This window comes from Rhea pennata, chromosome 5, assembly GCF_028389875.1.
Source record: "Rhea pennata isolate bPtePen1 chromosome 5, bPtePen1.pri, whole genome shotgun sequence".
In the NCBI taxonomy this organism is placed as follows: domain Eukaryota; kingdom Metazoa; phylum Chordata; class Aves; order Rheiformes; family Rheidae; genus Rhea; species Rhea pennata.
This window is the reverse complement of record NC_084667.1, coordinates 41,520,152-41,537,050: the sequence shown is the minus strand read 5'-3', so window position 1 is coordinate 41,537,050 and position 16,899 is coordinate 41,520,152. Positions and strand designations below refer to the sequence as shown.

The 16,899-nt window shown below is 45.3% G+C and overlaps 1 protein-coding gene across 4 annotated transcripts in view; it reads right to left on the bottom strand.

The window, feature by feature from the left end:
- Positions 1–16,200, bottom strand: part of HRAS (HRas proto-oncogene, GTPase) — a 58,094-nt gene extending 41,894 nt beyond the window's left edge. For all 4 annotated transcript variants that reach the window (XM_062578058.1, XM_062578057.1, XM_062578056.1 and 1 more), the window contains exon 1: positions 15,901–16,200. The gene's annotated coding sequence lies outside the window, so the exon portion shown is untranslated. The remainder of the gene's footprint in view (positions 1–15,900) is intronic.
- Positions 16,201–16,899: the final 699 nt, after the last annotated feature.

Sequence of the window (16,899 nt, the reverse complement as noted above, 5' to 3'; positions counted from 1 at the left end):
CATGCTTGTTTCAAAGTAGCCAATTAATGAGGAACAATAGGGAAAAGAAAAAAAACACCTAGCACCACTCCCCCTTCCTTCTCTCAGGAAGAGCTGAGAAGCTTAAATTAATTGCAAAGCATGAGAAACTGAGCAAATACTTTCCTTAAGCAATTGGGGCCACCCCCAAGACGATATTTGCATCTAGGGGATGTAAGAGTTATGCAACCTGGAAAATACCAAATCAGATAAGGAAAAGAACTTTCACTAGGCTCTACAGAGACACACTTGTAACACTATGATGCTGACTCAGGCTAAGACAAGTAGCTTTAATTTTCTCTCTCTCACTCTAGCCTTCACAGGGGAAATAATATTAGCCTAATTTATATGCAGTTTGAAGCCACTAGGCTGAGCTGAATCAGAGATTGCAGAGCTGAATCAGAGATTGACAAAGCTTTTGGTAGAGAGTAGGGGAGGGAACGTGGGTTCTCTGAGATGGGAGTCTTTTTCCCTGTTCCTCTGCTAAAGGTAAAAATTAAGGAAACGCTTTACACAAAAGTTATGGACCTGATGTGTAACTAACATACTACATTATTTCCCATGCCTAGGGCTTTATGCAGCCCAGCAGCCCTGTCCACAGAAATTTACTTCCATAAATAAATTACTTTAGGGATTTATACTACAGAAGTAAGTTCTACTTACTACTTTGCAAAAGAGACTGATGGATCCTGGTTTCTCCAATCAGCTTTCAAACACTAGTACATGCACTCATTAAACTAAGAAAGTAAACAGCCAAATGAAACCACTGCACATCTCCCAGAACTTATGAACTGCCTCCTGTTGACAAGGCATTGAGTACACTGTCAGTGGTAAAAATTAACCAGTAAAAAGCACTAATTTTAGGGAGTATATCCAAGCAGCAGCAGGTTGATACCCAGGCAGAAAGCCAGTACTGAAGACCAATACCAATGGAAATGCACAGTGCTCTGCAGCCTTAGGTAGCACATGGAGTTAAGGAGCTGCACCGCTCTCGGTTCGCACAGAGGGTGCTTAGGTTTTCACACAGACCTATCAGTGACAAATCAAAGAACAACAGCAAAGCTCTGCAGATGGCTACTATCCTATGCAGCAGGCTATTTGCTCTAGGATGAAAGCAACGGTTCTGCAAACCAAAACCCTGTGCTAAGGTCTCCTTGGGCCCTTGCTGATTTGTTTTTGCCAACTGGAAGCAATAATGGAAACAATTACCTTAGATGAGCAGGCAACTTACATAGGCATAAACATGCTTACTGTTTAGAGGCACCAGTGATCCACTACTGACCAGCAGGATCCACAAATAGCAGGCAAAAGGCCAAAGTGCGGCAGAAACTCTGAGAAGCTATACACGGAGCTGTGAGTGCCTGATGCTGTGCCAGACACCTCTCTGCTGGGACACTCTTCAAACACAGACACTATTTATTGTACCGAAGTTCAGAGGGGAAGGACAACAATGGAAATATGAGAGCAAAACACATGCTGTAGGTCTTAACTACAAGGCCCTGATACACCTTCCTTCCTAAATTAAAGCCTCTCAAAAGTTTTCGGATACTCTATCTGCCATATAACTGTCTCTGTGCCCTAGAAGCAAGAGTTGTAAAGTAGAAGACTTTGTACTGGATACATGTAGCTGCAAAAAAAAGCAGGGAGAGGTCAGATAAGTTTTGAAGTGAAGAAAAGATCCTACAGAGGAAGGTGGGGTACGTTTTGCCTTTCTCTGTAGCATGGTATGTATGCTTCCCACCTGAGGTCAGATAGAAATTTTCCCCTAACAAATTCTCTGCTATTGCAGAGACACTGCCTTTGACAATACCTTTGACATCTCCTGTTCCCTTACTGGTCTTTCACTGCAGAGATTATGTTTATTGCAGAAGAATGGTTTTCTATCTATCTGTTTCAGTTCAGGACTCCTAAAAATACTCCTGTGCAGACTTCTGAATAATATCTTTAAGCCCCCTGACAACAGTTGTTGTTTTTGCTGTATGCCTTTTGCAGGCCCTTCAGAAATCACTAGGGACTCTTGGGAGAACTCTAGAACACTGGCTGAAAACCACTGTTGGAAAATCTGAAGTGGCTATATTGCTCACAGTAAATTTCCAGAGGTTCTCCAGGACTAAACATACATTTATGGGTGCCTGAGTTCCCCAGATTTATAGCATGAGTCTCAGCAACAAGAAAGGTGGGGTACCAAACTGACTCTGGTTTTCCTCCGAGTCCCAGGATTTGAGGTTACCTACACAGGCATGAGGCTGAGACTAAAAAGACTTGCAGAGCACCCTCCCTCTCTGAGGCACAGGTTGGGTAAAGGAGGTTTGCAATCAGCTGCCAGCACAGAGATTCAAAGGCTGACTTTAAGCTCAGTAGGCTCTTGCTATGGACAGGTTTTTTGCTCTTGAAATGCTTGGTGCATCACGTATCTGCCACTGGGCTAATTCTTCCCCAGAAAAAGGCATGATGGAGCAAGAGCTCCCAATCAAAAGCAAAATTCAGCCAGTCAAGAAAATCTTCCTTGGGCTACAAGGCTTTATTCTATCGGTTGGCTCAACTTTGTTTTACAGTTCTTGCAAGAATGGCTCTCAAGTCACCTCCAATCTGCTCCTTGTGAGCCATGCCAGGGTCTTCCAGAGCAATAGTGAATGTTTACTAGTGGATAGAAAACTACTGTAATTGGCACCATAATAGCCCAAACCTCATTGCCCTGAGAGCATTTAATAGTGCTCCAATGTTAGAAAAAGCCTTGAAGATGGTGGTTCTACATACCAAGCCCAGGGTCTTCCTGGAGCAGCCATGCTCATAGCCATGAACCTGCAGGCACCACAGGACTCCTGTTGCTGTCATCTGTTAACCCCTAACCCGAAGCCCCCATGCCTGTGTCTCAAACCTGAACTTAGAGGCCTTTTGTCTTCTCCCACTGCAACATGACAGGACTGCTGCCCAAGCACGCGCACTAGGTCAGAAGCTTGCAGGAAACATCTGAGTAACCCCACAGTCACCTGAACTTACACTATCAGCTGCTAAGCCTCAGAGTATAAAAGGATGAAAGAGGGACAACTCATACCAAGTGCTGCCCAATTCCCATTTATGTTTTCTGCCTTTGGTCAGTTGAAACTTTACACTGTAAAACTGCTCCTCAAGCTCTATTCCATGGAGTACAGAGACAATCTTTGGGAGCTGTTTAACCATGTCCTCCAGTTGCTGTCTGAATGATGTTCCTCTAGCTCTCAGCCAGCAAGGGATCAAAATGAAGGGCAGCTTCTTGAGCAACAAAAGAGGCATAGGTTTACCAGATAGACAATACTTAGCTTAGATGAAGAGAGACTACATTCAACCCTGTCTTGCTCTTTTTTTGTACTAAATTCTCGCTAGTCAAGGTAGGATTCATCTCACCTACCACACAAACATCTACATGAGAGCCCACCATCTGGAGTCTCTTTGTAATCAAAATGAGAAGAGACAGACACAATCTGTCAGAGTCATTTTAGACACCTGCATTAGTATGAGATCAAAGTACTTATTTTTCTCTGCTGCCTAGATAAGTAAAGGGGCTGAGAGTAACCAGCTCAGACATTACAAGTCAACATCTGAACAGGTGAATTACATACTGATATTATGCATCTTGTACTCAGCTTGTAAACTTTTCAAAGAGGGACTATCTCATGCTGTACCTAACATGAAAGCACTTCTAGTCCCCAAGGCCTGAAGGTAATACTGCACTTCAAATGATAAAAGAGAGGCTTATACCTGAAAGTATTTACCACAGAGAACACTCCCCATTATTTTCTCTGCAACACTATTCCAGATGAATCCAAGTCATTTTGGAGGCTGCTTGGCTAGTGAAGAGAAGGCACAGTTGCAAGTCTTAATCTGCCTCTGTGTCAGCAGAAAAATAAAGTGAAATGTCCCAGGCGTCAAATGCTTTGTGCCATGAGAGTTGAAGAATGTGGAGATTTGGGAAGTTTCACTTTATAGCTGTCAATGAATAGACAGAACAGGCAGGGAGACAAGGGTGTACACACACAATAAGCTGGAGGAAAGACACAGGAGAGAGGAAAAGATAACAGAAATGTGCAAACTGGGTATTCCAAGGAGAGGCTTGGGATTTTCAGACCAATCTCAAAGATTCTTTTTCATGACTACTGATTCATGACTCTTTGTGGCTCACAGCATTGGAGTTTGGTGCAGACAAATTCAAAATAGTGAGTTTAGGGGCAATAAGCCAAAGCAGACAGTAGATATTAAATACAGCTGTCATGCTGCTGGACTGGCCAGGGGAGTTTGAGGGGTTAATGTAAAAGATTTGTAAAGCCATCAGCCCTAATGCTGCAAAAAATAAAAAATTAAGCTCAAACAGGGATTGTAGGCATAAAAACTTCCCTTTGACAGCAGGATAAATGAGGAATAAGTCGTTACAAAAGGCCCTCAAATCCAATAGTAAAAAAAAGCACTGAAGAGACTGCGAGGCATTTATCTACAGTGGGACTGGATTGAAGGGTTCAAAGGACAAAAAGAAGTTCAAATTAGCTCCCTGAAAGGGTGACTTATTGCTAGCAGAGCTTTTTCTTCTTCATCCACCCAGTCTACAATTATCACTGAGTTTGCAGGCTCCCATCTCAGCTTTTAAGCAATATGTCTTTGCATCCTAATCACAATAGGTGTTTGCTCCCATCGTCCCTGTAGAGCAAGGCAAGCTGAGAAAGAGTGACCAGTAGTTGTTTGGCTTCAGGCATCAGCTGCCAGCCACATCCCAGTTCCACAGCATTTATTGCTGGCAGAGCAGGAGCTGTTGGATTATTTTGTTCTCATTTGGTTTTCTCCCAGGGATTCATACTGAGGTTACTTTTAAGCTGTGAATCAAATAAACTTGTTCTAGATGTGGACTTTGAAACAAGGAGATGAATACCTGAACTGACCTTAAGAAAGATGCTGTACTGACTGCCAGCCCACGCTCACTGCATCAACAGTTTTTTAACTGATTTCAGCAGACTTTGAGCAAGACCTTGTAACCCTTCTGCAATGCAATCGTAAGTCCTGCCAAAGACCATGCACCAACCCCTCTGTGATGACTCAACTTTCCACCTCTCCACATAGAACACTGTTCTCTAAGACCCTAAATAGGGCTACAGAAAAAAATGTGTTCTTATTTCTCTTAAAATTGTATCTATTCACCTAAAACTCAGGCAGACTTTCTCTTGTCCTCCAGAAAGTCTTCCAGTTGCCTTGTATTCTCTTTAAAAAGGTACAGATTTCAGGTCAGATCTACCCAGCTTAATTTGCACCCAAATCTTGGTAACCACAGTTTTCAGTCTGCTGCCTTGAGTCTTCAGAAGTCCCTAAATTGGGACAAGAGGACTTCCTTGTTTTTAGACCATGCAACAGTGGAACCACACCACCACTATTTATTGCTGAAAGTACTAATACATCATTCCTACAGAACATGATCAGATAAACCAACTGACTTTCACTTGAATCCACCAACACACAAGAGTGTTTGGGACCTGCAGGGTTTCCTGACAGCAGCAGAAATGCATACTTACACAGCATTGGCTGTGTCAAACACTGCAGAACCACTGGGCTTTCCAAAAGCATGTTTCCACTTCTGCCCTTTGCCAAAATGGAGTTTGCTGTATTGCAGGCTCAGCAGGCAGGGATCTGCAGAAACTGGTACCTGAATCACACTATTCTTAATATCAAACTGGCAGGACAAATCTAAGTAGCACTGAGCTGTAGCTGCTATTTCTTTCAAATTAAGAATAGCAGGAGTTATTCTTAATTTTCTATCTGCAGGCATATCAAAAGACCTTTCTTTTCTGCATCCATTCAGCACCTTTTCTTCCAAAACCATTTCGTCTCTCACATCAGCCAGTACCAGAGGGTCCTCATGAGCAACCGCCTGGGAGAATCATCACAAACACCTCCCTTGCTGCAAGCATGAAATGAAATGAAATGAGCAAGGACTCAGCAACACTGTCCTGTTCAGCAGACATGATGCAGTAGCAAGGCTACAGGTACCATTAGAGGCTCAGAGAGAGGAGATGAACTTTAATTCCAGGAATTTTATCTCTGCAAAGGCATATTCTCTCTGTGATTTCATCTGAATAGCCTCCCTTACTCACCTCGTATCCTGAACAGGTTTATCTGCTCTTCCATAGCTCCCTGAATTACCCCAGAGGTGACTGTATTTCAGTGGCAAATTAAACTGTCACAATACATTTTTTTCTACATTGTTTTCTAAAATATGCAAACTCTTGCTGCTAGGGAATTGTTTTGGAAAGATTAGATTAGGTACCTGGGAAACAAGTTTGAAAAAAAGTAAAGGGTTTTTTGCTTGAATGAATTTATCTTTTTCTGGAACTTTTTTCTGGAAAGTTCCTTCTCTTAGAAGACTCCGTCAATTAACCTGCATCTTGCTTTTTAGATCAACTACTCTTTCTATGAAAAGGGCCTCAGAGCAGCTGACAAAGAGGGGATGGCTCATTTTGGAAATATCAGCTACAAACATAAATCAAGCTCCAAAAGCTCTCTGGGATGTTATCAAGCCCTTCTCCTTTCTCCATCTAAAGGATTACAAAGTTTCTCATGAATTGCCCAAATTTTCTTACTATAGTTCCAAACCACAAGAGATCAAGACATTCCGGTTTTACTCAATGTCTTAAAGGATCTGTATTTATTCCTAGAAACTTATTCCCTATTTATAACCTGAAAGATTTTCATGGAAAGGGCTGCCATCCAGCCCTCCATTCATACTGAGACTTGATACTCAAAATATTTTAAAACAAATAAAAAATAAGAAAGCCTTGCTTAAAGCGATAAAATAAAATAAGAGCTCACCTTCTTAAGGCTGTGGGCAAACGCATTTCATTCTATCCCATCTTCCATTATTTTTCAAATAAGCTTTTCTGTGGGGTATTTCTTTGTTTTGTTTTGTTTTTTCAAGCATAACAGCTCACTTGCCACAAGAGGAACAAAGCTGTTTGGACAGATCAGCAAATCAAATTCTCTAATTCCTTAGTTACTGCAGAAAGGCAGAGAGAAACTAGGATGGAGTCAAAAACTTTATATGCAAGCATGGCCTTGGTTTCACTGGCTCTGGGCAGCAAATGCTGAATTACACAGCCAAGACCTAGCTGGATATGTGAGCAAGTCGATCCCAGCACAGCAGCTCCTTCCTGGAGACCTTGTTGCAGTCAACAAAAGGAACAACCAGGAGGCAGAGGGGCTAGGAGTGATTAGACTTGCCACATCCCCTTCTTAATACAAGACACATGCTCTGTAAGTGCAGCCAAGAGAAGCTCCAGGATAAGAAGAGAAAGCAGGTTTTACACCACCGCACTGGCCACTTTGCACCATTCCAAAGACTGTACGGCAGTATTTACAGGCAGGTGACAGGATGGCATCAGAGAGAGCAGTGCTTGGTGATTTGGTAATTAGAGCACTTCCTTGGCTCAGGGCATGACAACTGTGAGAAAAACTGGATTTACCCCAAAGAAGAAACTGAATCAATACACTGACTGAGGTTGGCTTATGATTAGACCCTGCCTAGGTTTAGCCACAGGATCCTGTGGTTTGCGGTGGGGTAACTACTGATCTCTTCAAGGCTAAATAACCACTCTCAATGGTCTGGAAAACTTGTGAGCTCCAAAGCATCCTCTTTCCTCAGCCAACTACCACAGGTCAGTGTGGCTGACAAGGAAACAGTGATGTTCATGAGGTGGCCTGTTTGATATCTCAGTCCAATGCCAGATGATGGTTTCTACTATTGTCTCCGCTCAACAGCCCCACGTGGAACCTGCTCCACATATCAAACCCACATTGCCTTTCACAAAACCCATGCAGTCTACAGCCCTGCCATCACGCATGTCCTGAGTCTTGGTCAATCTTACCAAAGGTTATGGAATGACTTCTGACTCTGATGACCAACTGAGATACGCAAAGAAACAGCATTTTCAGAAGACGATGCCCTTCTCACTTGAAAACATCTCTAATTATATGCCTAAAATCTTTAGTCACTGAACTTCCAGTTAGAATCAGATACCAGTTGTAGAGTGAGATGGGAATTGATCAAGCACTGGACATGTCTATTTTGACTTTGTCATCTACTCTCAGAAAGATGTCATGCTGTTGCCTTTGCAGTGAGTTTCTGGGACGAATGCTGTGGCTTTCATCTCTTCTACACAAGAAACTGTGGTATGACTCTACTTATGAGATATTCTTGGGCAGGCATCAGCAGAGAGACCTTCTTCCTCTGAGAGACCTTCTTCCTCATCCATCCCATTCCCTGCTCTGCCATAGATCTGGTGAGACTCTGCACATACTCGTGACTTTGAACCACACCAGGAAGCAACTTCCTTGCTTCTGTGGGAAAGCAGGTGCAGAAACCCTTTTCCTTCATAATAATTACCCTGATTCATGGGGTCCACCAGAATCCCCACAAAGCTCTCAATTGCTAATCAGTGCAGCAGGAAGGGGGAAACTGTTCCCAGGAATACAGACAGTGGACGTGAGGAGATGATCCTCACAAACCCAAGTACAAGTCACGTTCACAATGCCCCCCAGCAGAAAGATTAGGTAGAAAGTAGAGCAGGGCTTTGCATATACTTCCTCATCAATCAGCAGTTACACTGACTGCCAGACAACACAAACTGGTACAGCAATATCCTCCCCTTGCCCAGCCCCCTGGAGATATCCTCCAGTAGATATCCTCATATTTCCTCCCACATCAATGGAGCAAGAAGCTAGCAAATGCCTGTCAAAACAGGTCAGGGAACAGACCACTTGCCCAAGGCTGCCAACTTGGAATGTCGCACAACCCCTCCAGAAAAAGCTAGCTGGCCTCATGCAGTATCATGCAAATCAGGAAAAGGCCAGAGGATAAGATGAGAAGAAATTCTGCATGATCAAAGTCACATACAGTCCTTATACATAAGCCAGAGAGGTGAGGGGGTAGGCAGCAGTGAGGTAGCACTCTGGAAACTGTACAGTATGCAGCACTGGTTTGCATAAACACACATGTACATGCACAAAGGTACTTCATGCTTTTATCAGCATTTGGTGGTCTGCATGCTACAAAGGAGTCTTTCTTTCCAAAAATAATTGTTCACAGCAGGAGCCTAACAGTACAGTATCTATAATGAGCTACCATCATCAGACATAGAACCAAGGGGAGGTGACACTGAAGTTAGTTGCAGTGTCACACATACAAGCTAAGGTCTGTCCTACATTTACCCCCAAGAAACAATTTTTTTTTTCCTAAATACCAAATGCAAAAGCTTAGAGAGATGGGAATGCCTTAGTTTCTCAAGCCTATCCTTCTTCTGGAAGATGAGTTCTATTGTGTCTCATAACAGAAAGCTCATTGGCATCTTTTTTCTTGCTCTAACAAAGCCAGTTGCATGGGAACAGCATAGATGCTGGTGTCACTACAGAAATGTATGAGCTAGTGCTACATCAGAAGAGCTGCTTTGGCTGCTGCAGGGGCTAGCCACAATAATGAAAAGGACAAGAGTCTAAATGGGTCATTTGCAGACTCTAATTTTATACATTCAAACTTATTTTACACATATCCTTTCTCTTTGTTTGGAGAAGACTAGATGGAGCTGGATACAGACCAGAGAACTGCAGTGCCAAGTGTTAGCACCGGCTCAACATTGATCCTGGAGCAAGCCCTGACTGCTTACACGATCATAGGCTGTTATTTCAACAAAATGATGAACGAAGCTCACTTCTCAGCAAGCCTCGATGCAAGATTCCAACTTGCCTCAGATGTAAGCACTTGCTAGTCAGCTTCGCCTTGGGAGATTTTTCACAAGAATATGCTTTTCTCAGAGGAGACATTCCTAAGCACTCCTACTCTTAGCTGTCCGCTTTCTGATTCAATCTGGATTGGCAGGATAGCCAACACTTCATATTGCACAACAGCAGCCTCAGTAAGAGCCTTTTCCATGGATCTCTTACTTTACATCTCAATTCTCTTCCTGCAGAGCCTTACTGAAACACCCAGATCTGTCCCTCCCTTTCAATCCAGGCATAAAGGAGAATGGGGCATCTGGAGCAGACACCTTTGTGCATACCTGCTTCTCTAATTTCATTCCTTCCACAGCTGTTTAGATCTCACTCCCCATTTCTCCCAGTAACAGGACAATATCCTCTTCATTTCACAGACCATAGCTTCTCCCTTGTGTTGTCTGCTCTTCTCCCAAGGATGCTGAACAACAGGACAAGGCACCAGCAAGACAGCAGGGATCCTCATGCCAGAGAGCCCTAGCTGTAGCAATGCCTGTTTTTTTTTCTGTTGTTGTTGTTTCTTTCTTTTTTCTTTTTCTTTTTTTTTTTTCTTTTTTTTTGGAATTGTCAGGTTATTGCCCACACATATACTTCTAAATTCAGCTCCCATTAGCTCTTGAGTTTAGCTTAAATGGGATTAGATTCGGATTTGCAGTGGCTTTAGCGATGCTATAGGAAAAATCCACTTTTAGTTTGGCCCCATGCTATACAATACAAGTAGCTAGCCTGTTGCTTCCTTTGCATTATTAGAGCATCCTTCATCCAGGGCATCCTCCCTTTTGGGCAGATACATTGGATTAACCCACCACGCTACATCAGTATTATTCTCGTTGAAGAAGAAGGCCCAGTGAAATGAAGCATCTCAGCCAAGATCAGAGAGGAAGTCACGACTCCTGGGTTTGTAGCCTTGAACTTTAACCACAAAGTCATCTTTCAGCATCAGACTTGGAGAGATAAATGAGCTGCTAGAACAGTTAGCTTCACCATCAGATGGATACTGCAGGCAGGTCATACATTAAGACAGGTACCCCACAGCCTGCACAAAAGGAGCTTTCCCCTTCCTAGGGCGTCAGACAATTTTGCTGCATACACAGCAAGCTGTAAAACTGTATTGCAGCAGTGAGAAGCAGATAATGAAGTTTTTCTTTTACTGAACTAGTTATTAAACAGTGTTGGTCTCATGTTATAAAGAGACCAGTAAGTAGATCGCAACATACAGAATAAAGTGTTCATCTTGAAGCATTTTTCTTTGGGTATTTATAATTATAAACCAAACATCACCAGCTTCATCCTCTCCCCAATGTAAATAATTAACTGGAAAGGAATATTCCTCTTGGCCCCATCTTCCCCAATCAATTTTGCTTCCTAACTACATGCTATCTGGATTGCTCACTGTGGCAATGCACTGGAGTGTTATTCAAAACATTTCACATGACACAGAGGAATGGCATAACTGCTAACATCAGTAACATAGAGACACTTCCTTATGGGTATGAGATGATCTCTTCATATAACTCCTAGTAGTTAAAGCAGAGGACTATGACATTCGTGACTTAGCTCATCCACTCTGGCAATACCACTGTGGTCATCAGCTGAGACACATCACACCCCAATGATCACTTCTATCACGTATCTCTAAACTGTCTGAGATTTATTTCCATTACAAGACAAAATTCCTCCCCTAAAATACAAAGTTTTCTATTCCTTTCATTATTTTTAAGACTATTCTCAGTAGATTTCATCCAGGAAAAAAACAAGTCTTCTCCACAACAGACATAATTTTCATTTTTAGGACACTTTAATCTTTTAATACTAAATTTACCAAGTTGAATATTCTCCTTCTGCTCAAGTAGGCATGCATGATAACCTGTCTGCCTCTTGTTAATACCATAATTAACATGACACTCATACAGACTCTGAAAATATTAGGTAAGCAAGAAAACCTTCAGAGTGCTAAGGCTTTTTGCCCTACTAAAGATAGCTCCTGGGCATAACCCCAAAAGGAGAGAAAGGGAGGAATGACAATACGAAGTACAGGAAAGCAAGACTTCCAGGCAGGGAAACTGAGGTTTATGAGGCAGCAGATGAGAACAGGGGGCATAAAGACACAAAAACAATGAACAAGGCAAGGTCTACCATTTGCTCCTAGTCATTTTCTTATAATACAAAGATACTGAGATATTTGGTCAAATTCACTCAAAAAAGGGGGGGGGGCACAAGGAGAGTACCATGCAAAAAAAGGACAAGAAGAAAACTCCAGAATTGTAGAAATACCCTTCCTGCAACAGCCAGAAAACCAAGGGAGAGGCAGAAAACCATTGCCATTGGGCAAACATCTTCATATTCATACACGGTCACAGGGTTTAGTTCAGCTAGCTACTGAATTCTTGATAAAATGTGCAGCACCTCCAAGAAGGTGGAGAAAAAAGATGAAAATTAGAATTAAAAAGCAGGGAGAGGTAGAAAAAATAAGCACAATAAAGAATGAAAGAAAAAAAAGATGATCTGCAGAACAAAAAGAGTAATAAAGGGAAAGGAGAAAGAGTTAAAGGAAAAGCTAAAGGAAATAGATACTGAGGACAATTCAGGAAAAGACAAAGCATGAAGAAGTAGAATGAAAACTAGAAAGAAAGGATAGTCTAAAAAAAGAAAGAGGAATGTGCCATGGCAGAGCAGTTGAACTGCACTTAGCAAGTAAATCATTTGTTTAATCTCAGCCATATTTATCAAATAATTTATTTAATACTCTTCTGCAGTATCCAATCAGCTAAAAAGTTGATCAAATACCGTTTTATAAATACACTATTAGATTAATACAGGTAAAATTCAAATATATTCAATAGTTTATTTTTATATACTGTTTAATAAGCCCTGATTATAAGTATACCTTTAAAATTTGTTAAATAGAAAGCTGACAATAAATTACAATTAGATAAGAGTGCTTGCTGCACAACCATTTTCATTTTCTAGACTGACAAAAAGCACAGTGTCCTAACAGGCCTTGAAGGATGGCAGACGAGGCATGACTTGACTGGCCTTCATGCCTCTCCCCTTCTTCATCACCCTCCCTTCAGAAAGAACCTCTCTCTGCATGTCATAATTTTTGTCTCAGTTAAGGAATCCCCCCATGTTCAACTTCAGAAAGCCTCTTGAGTTTCCAGTCTGCACAGTTTACAGACATGTTGGGGAGAACTAAATTCAGTACAGGCTAACAGCAGGAGGGGCAATGGTGCTGTCTGGCTGTGATTTCTAGAAGTAAATGTTTATGTTTGTGAGATTACCTTTGCATCCCTCAAATACAGCCGGATAATAGACAGTGATGTGGAAAATGATGTATCAATAACCTATTCTCACCAGCAAAAACTTCCTGAGTACGAGCTATTCTTTCCAATCTCCTTAGGAGAACTAAGTTAAAAAAAAAAAAAAAAAAAAAAAAAAAAAAAAGTCAATCAGCAATTTTCAGTCTGTTTCTCCATTTGTGGACTCATACAGTTTCGCAATAGTAATACAATCCCTCTATATATTTCATGTATGTAGAGTGCTATAAATAACAGATGAACCTGGCCTCCCTTTGTACTTTTATGTCTCATCCCCTTGGGAGTGGCTTCCGGACCCCTCGAAGGGTCCTCAGACCACAAGTTGAAAGTCACTGAGGTAGATGAACATCATACACATGGAGGGCCTTGTAGAGCACCTTACAAAGTGACACGGGACTCTCAGTGAAGAAACTGTGACTGTCACTTTTCTAACCTGACATCAGAGAAAACTGTAGGAGTTTACTCCCACTACTGCTGCACATTCACAATATACTCTAGCCAAGAACCAAATTTACCACAGTGGAGAACCACACCAAGAATAACTCCTTGAGGCAATCCACCAGGTGGAAAAGTGTCCCTCAGGTTGTAAGTCTCGTGTAATTACTACAGAATAAGTGATACCCCAAACTGAAGTAATGATTACTAATTAAAAGCTCACTTTTAGGCAAACATGGAAGGTATTTCCTTACACACTTGTTTTTCTTTATTATTATAAAAATAAGGAAGGTTTACTGAGACCGAAACAGATGCACTGACAGCTACTGCCCCAAGGTAGTTTTCTCCAATGAAAACACTGTCAATCTCTAGATCTGCCAAGGAGACTGAACAAGGAATTCAATCAGCATCAGCCACATTGGTGCTGAAATGGAGCAGTTTGCATATTATTAATCGTGTGGGGGAACCTTTGAGGAACAGGAAGAAAGGATTGTCTAAGCCTAAACACACAGAGAGGAACTCACACCTGTATTCCGAGTCATGGCTCTATTACAAATCATGCAAGTCTTAGTTCCCCATCAGTAAAATGAAAATAATCTGGAGTTCTCTGAGGATAAATACCTTAGCAGTTCTGACATGGAGAAACCAATGCCTACCAGCCTTACCACTAACCTGGACTTGACTAGGAAGAGCTAGCTGATCATGAGCCCAGTGCAGTCCCCTTTTGCACAGGTGTAAGGCATCTACATGTGGCTGAGGGAAGGCAATATGACTGGCTGAAAACCCACAGACACAAGGCTGGGAGAGATAAAAACATCCCTTTCTCAGCACTGCTCTTGTAGAGTCATGGCTGTGTCTCTGGAGTAGGTTGTTCCTTAGTCATTTTGTGTGTTCTGGCAAGACTTTGTATGGAAGTCTAATTCTCTAGTAACTTTTTAGTTAGCATAAAGCCTAGCGTGTTTTTCTGTTTAAAACTAGTTCTTGCTTGAACCTGCATAATCTCCCTATGCAAACAAAACTGGGGTAACGAAGCCTTAGCAGGAGTTTGTATTTGTCTTGTATCTTAAATCTACCTAGAAGTAACTTTTGTGTGGAGCAGGCTGAAAGGAAACAATTATCAGGTCATTTAAATAGTCAAGCTATTCTTAATATATGCTATACAGTACTCATGTTTTTAGCTGTCCTAATCATTTCTCCCATCACTCCAGAGTTTGTCAGTCCTCTCTGATTCCTAATCAGCTTTCTTTTGTCTACAGGCAAGCTCCATTGCTTTCAGACTGCTCATGGCAATTAAAACACATCCCTGTCCAGGATCCGTATGGGCTGAGCAAGTCACCAGGAGACCCTGCCTCTACTTGGGGCAAAGAGGTAGCAACCCCAGGCCCCTCCCTACGCCCTTGTGTGCGGCAGGCAGGGTGTAGGCAGCCTCTGCACGCCGCAGAGCCCCGGCGGCGAACATCCCTCAGCGGAAGGGAGGTGCTGACGGCTCCACAGAGCTGCAATGGGGGGACTCAGTTGCAGGCTGCGTGTGCATGCACCTACCCACGCCTCTGCCACCTGTGTGCTGCACCTCACCTCACCCCCAGCCTGGGTGATGCCTCACTCTGGCACATGTTCGGGATGACTAGTGCTGCTGGAAAGCTGTTTTATATATATATATATATATATATATATATATATATATATATATATATATTTTGGGGGGGGGGGGGGGAAGAGGGGGCACTGTTCCAGTAGGGTGCAGCAGGAGCTGGACAGACACTCCTTTTTTTTCCCCCCCCCCTTTCTTTTTTCTTTTCTTTTTTTTTTTTTTTTTTTTTTTTGCCACTGTGATGTCCCCACCCTCTGGCTAAAGGGCGCAGGGGCTGAGGAGGGGTGCGGAGGGATGTAGCTTAGGGGTGTGCGGGAAGGTGGTGCAGAGTGGTTGAAGGAGGACAACAAGCAGGTGCAGGGGGACTGAAGAGGGCAAGGGGGTGCCCCACGGCCCAGCCTTCCCCCCCCCCCCCACCACCGGCAGCCGCACAGACAGCAGAGTCATCGTGCGGCCGGACGGGCAGGTGGCTCCGCACCGCCACCCCGTCTCCTCCGGGTCCCCTCAGCCCGGGCAGAGCCCCCCGCCCCCAGCCCGGCCGCACCACAGGGGGGCGCCGGCCCCACGCGCGGGGTGGGGGACACAAACTTCCCGGGGCGGGGGCAGCCGCCCCGCTAACAGGTGGCTGCGGCGCTCCCTGCCCCCTCCCACGGCCGCCCCTCCCCCCTAACGGCCGCGGTCCTCGCGCCCCCCGCCCTTAACGGCTGCGCCCGCAACGCTGCCCCGCTCCCCCGCCCCCAACGGCGGCGGCGGGTCACTCACCGGCTCGCACGCCCCGCCAGGCGGGAGGCCCCTCCTGGAACGGGAGGGGGGCGGAAGTTTAAAGGAGAATAATTTTTTCTTTTTAAAAAAAAAAAAAAAAAGAAAAGAAAAACTCCCCTCAGGGACACCGAGCCCCTGCCCCGCCGCCGCCGGGGGCTCCCGCCCCGCTCAGCCGTGCGTCGGCCCGGCGGCGAGGTGAAGTTTCCACCGCGGTGGTGGAGGCGCCCCCGGCGTGCCGCGCCCGCCCCGCATTGGCACCGGGCGCCGGGGCGCTCTGCCGCCGCCGCCGCCCGGACAATGTGCGAGCGCGGGGGGAGCGGGAGCGGCCGCGGGAGCGCGCCCCGCCGGCGGCCGCGGCACACGCCCAGGCGCCGCGCCCCGCCCACCCGCCCCTGATAGGCGGCCCCCGCCGCCACCGCCCTCCCGGTGGGCTGCGCCGCCCGTCAATCACGCGCCGGCGCCCGCCCCCCTCCACCTCCCGGGCCTGGCCGCGGGGCGGCGGCGGGCGGCCGCGGCGCGGGGCGGGGGGGGGGGAGCGCTGGGCGCCCGGGGCGCCGCCGCCGCGCCGCCTCCCCAGGGCTGCCGGCGGTCCGGCCGCCCCGCCAAGCGCTGCCCTGCCCCCCGCCGCCGCTCCCGCGGCCTTGCTCCCGGCGGGCGCGTCCGACCCCCGCGGCGGCCTAGCGCGGCCTCGCTCGCCGCCCCCGAGGCACCGGTCCCGCCCCGACTTCCCCCCCCCCCCCCCCCCCCAAAGCGGCGGCGGGGGGCAAAGTTGCAAGGCCGGCGCCGCCCCCCCCCCCGGGTGCGCTGAGGGGCAAAGCGGCTTAGCTGGACGGTGGCAATGCCCTGGGCTGAGGTGCCTTTCCGAGCGGCCGCTGCATCTCCCGCGGCCCGTGCGTTTTGGGGCGGGGAACCGAGGCGCTGGTAAAGCGTACTGTTCATTAACTGCTGTTAACGGTCAAAATCGCCAGTTGGTAACAACCTGCAGGCGAAACCCCCCTG